Source organism: Myodes glareolus, chromosome 11 (assembly GCF_982192425.1).
Source record: "Myodes glareolus chromosome 11, mMyoGla1.1, whole genome shotgun sequence".
In the NCBI taxonomy this organism is placed as follows: Eukaryota; Metazoa; Chordata; class Mammalia; order Rodentia; family Cricetidae; genus Myodes; species Myodes glareolus.
The window spans coordinates 64,125,828-64,129,821 of NC_142036.1; positions in this window are offsets into that span (position 1 = coordinate 64,125,828).

Below are 3,994 nucleotides of genomic sequence, written 5' to 3' on the forward strand. Positions count from 1 at the left end.
TAAAATTTACGGAAAGTAACTTTCACATAAAAAAGAGAAAATCAGACATAGATAAACCCTAAAGTGTTCTCCAAAATTCTGTCCTGTCTGAGAGAGTACTTTTTGGTACAATGAAGTAACAAAATCATTTTTATGCTATGACCATTTTTACGGTACATACCCCCCAAATAATTAAACAGACTAGGCATCAACCCTCACAGAAATTTCTCCTGTCTTTCAATTTTGTTTGTGGGAATTTGTTTAGATATACTCTGCTTGCAGATATTTATATTAAAATTCAATAAATTAGCATTTTAAAATTATTCTTCCCAATGTCAACTTTAATATTCCTGTATGAGTGGAATTGAATGCCTTGAAGTCTAAACCCCTGTTTCAAGCTGCTTTTCTCTGCCTCTTGTTTGTGGGTCAAATTGTCTGCTTCGTGCTTCTGCAGGCATGCATGCAACAAACAGTAAACATGCCTGCTATGAGGGTCACTTATCTCTCTAGATGGCAAGACAAAAGAAATTCTTGCTTTACTAAGCAACTGTTGGTTATAATATTTCTTCACAGCAATGAAGTCATTATCACAAAATGATGAGTTTAAAGCTTATTTGCATATTTACAGGTGAGTACATCTATCCTAAGAGATGCAAAATTATATATATATATATATATGTGTGTGTGTGTGTGTGTGTGTGTGTGTGTGTGTGTAGCCTTTCCAAAATAACTACAAGACACAATTTCCTTCCATTTGTGTTCCTAAATCATAGATATATAGATATAGAAATAGATATATATATAGATATAAATATAGATATATTTGATTCCTCTTGACTTTCCATAATACATGTAAAATCACTTTCTATAATAGAAACTACACTGTCTTCCTTATGCTAACAGTTCTACTTACTATTAATGTTTGCTTTCATTAAAACGTCAAGTACTGTAAATATTTTGGTATGAAATTTTCCTGAATTTTTTTCTTCAATCATTATTTTAAAAAATATTCTTATTATAGAGTGGTGATGGTGTGTGCCTTTAATTCCAGTACTCAAGAGCAGAGACAAGGGGATCTCTGTTTGAGTCCAGCCAGGTCTACAGAACTGGATATACAAAATTCAGCACAGAGAAACCATGTCTCAAAATCCCTATATATATATATATATATATATATATATATATATATATATATGCATGTATTTATATGTGTGTATATGCATATACATAAATATACATGTTGTATATATGTATACATAGAAACATACAAATATATTCTTATTCTAAAATCTATGAGTCCTTATATAGTACCAGTTATAGCTCCAAATTCATGGAATACTTAAAAAAAATGAAGTTGTATTATCATTTTCACCATTCAAAAGTATCTATAAGCCCAGAAACCTAATTAAAATGTGCATGTTTAAAACTAATCACAAGCTGATAATCAGTTTATATAAGCAGAAAAAATTGACTGTCTTGTAGAGGTTAACATCCCTCTGTACTCAGACAAAATTATGCAGGACAAAACTTTCTTCTGCGTTGACCTTTCCTCTCATGGTGCTCCCCTTTATTCACCATTGTGTTCTGAGTCCAGGGCCTATATGTCTGTAGAGGAAGAAAACAGCACTTTCCATCACTGTTCCTGTCATGCAGTCAACTTAGATGGTCTGATTCACCCTGGTGGCTTGCCCTAGCTGTTCAAATTTTACTTAGAATAAATTTAAAGTATATAATAATTATGACTTTTTGGTTTTTCATGGCAGGATTTCTCTGAGTAGCCCCACCTGTTCTGAAACTTTCTCTGTTCTGTAGACCAGGCTGGCCTCAACCTCATGGAGTATATGTCTGCGTTTGCCTTCTGAGTAGAAAACTTCTTTCTACAGTGACCATTTCTCTCTTGGTGTCCTTTCAAATCAGCATAGTGTTCTGAGTCCAGGGTACTCATACTCCCATTGTAAAACCTATGTCTGTAAAGAAGAAAAGCTTTTTCTTTTAAAGGACAAAATAAAATCGTTCTGGGTATACAAAGTAAATATGCATCACTTTAACAAAGCATAAAAAGAGTTTAAATCTTTTCAAAAGATTTTGTTTCTAACATGAAAATACAATGATTCTGTTTTATATTAGAGTTAAAGGATAACATTGGGAAAAGCAACATGGTGCTGGCACAAAGCAGGCACGAAAATTAGTGAAACAAAATAGAGGATGCAGGTATAAACCAAGACATTTATAGCCACCTGATTTTGAAGCAATTACTATAAATGCTCTGGTGATGTGAATGAAAATGGCCCCCATTGGCTCATTTATTTGAATTTTTTTTCCTATTTAGTGAATTGTTTGAAAATATTAGAAAATGTGGTGTTGTTGGAGGAGGTGTGTCACTGGGCATGTGTTTCAAAAGCCTATGCTGGGCCCAGTCCCTCTTTCTGGTGCCTGGGAATCAGGCGGGAACCTCTTAGCTACTGTTCTGGCACTGTACCTGCCTGCTTGCTGCTCAACTTCCCACCATGATAGCCATAGACAACCTTCTGAAACTGTACTGAAGGCCCAAATTAACTGTTTTCTTTTAACAGTTTTCTTGGCCATTGTGCATTTTCAGAATAATAGAACAGTAACGAAGATCTACCCATTTTAGAAAAGACAGCCTCTTTAACAAATGCTAGTGAGAAAAGTCGGCAGCTTTGTGCACTGGAATCAGCTTAGATTCCTTCTCTATCAACCTGCACCAAAATCAACTCAAAATGGATCAAATACATTGCATAACACCTGAAAAGGAATATCCTGGATAAAGTCAAGGGAAAATATTTCAAGATACTGTTCTAAGTAAGGATACTCCTAATAGGTCTCCTGTAACTCAGGGAATATGCCTGATTACTGACAAATGGTGCCTCATGAAACTAAATGTCTATTAAAAACTGCTAGTCAAGTGAAGAGGCAACTTTCATGATGGGGACAGCCTTTGATAGCTATACACTGAATGTAAAACTAATACTTAGAATATAAAAGCAACTAAAAAAGCTAAACAAGAAAATGAAAAAAATAAAAATATGAAACTGATCAATCTGTTCTCAAAAAAGGATATAAATAGCCAATAAATATTTTAAATTCTTCAATACAATTAATCATCAATCAGAAAATACAAATTAGAAGCAAAAGGTATGCTAACATGGGTGGAAAATTCAAGGGCCTTAAGCTTACACAAACAATTATAGGCAACCAAGGAATGCTGAGAGGAGGAAAAAGAGTCTTCTTCAGGGAAGAGTAAATCAATTGGTTATTTAATGCCAAATGGTCATCTTTGAAAAAAATAAATATTTATAACTTATTTAATATATGTAACATATGTAACACACATATGTGTTTGTGTGTCTGTGCAACCTACAGACTGAGCAGGTTGTACTTATGTATTTAGTTACATATGCATGTGTATATAAATATCAATATGAATATTCATATATATTCACATACAAAAAAATAAGTAAAATATATAATATTAAAATAAAATGATCACGGAAACATTATCGATATACTACCAAATTTTTAAAAAAATATTCAGTGTTACAGAATTATACAATATTATAAAAATTTATAAATAACCTAAAAATAAATTGCACAATATAAAAAAGAAGAATTTCACCACAATATATTACTTACTGTAAAAAATTTCTAACAATGCACAAATCATTATTCTATTATATGATTTGAAAAATAATAGAAAGGAATCAAAGATGTAAGTGTTCCTAGTAATAAGTTATTTTTCAGCACAGTGACATATTTGTGGTATAGCTGAGGAGTTTGTGAGACACTATTCTATATGCAGGCTCTCTATTTGATTAAGTCTTCATATCAATGAATGTGTTTAGAAACTGTCCTCAGGTTTTATACTTAGAATTCTTTTATTTATATACCAATAAAATTACATTTCAGTTAATGTACAATCAATGTAAGACTTTCTATTTCTAACTGCAAATGCTGCAGAATCATTGATCTTTATTATTATTGTGCATGTATCCAT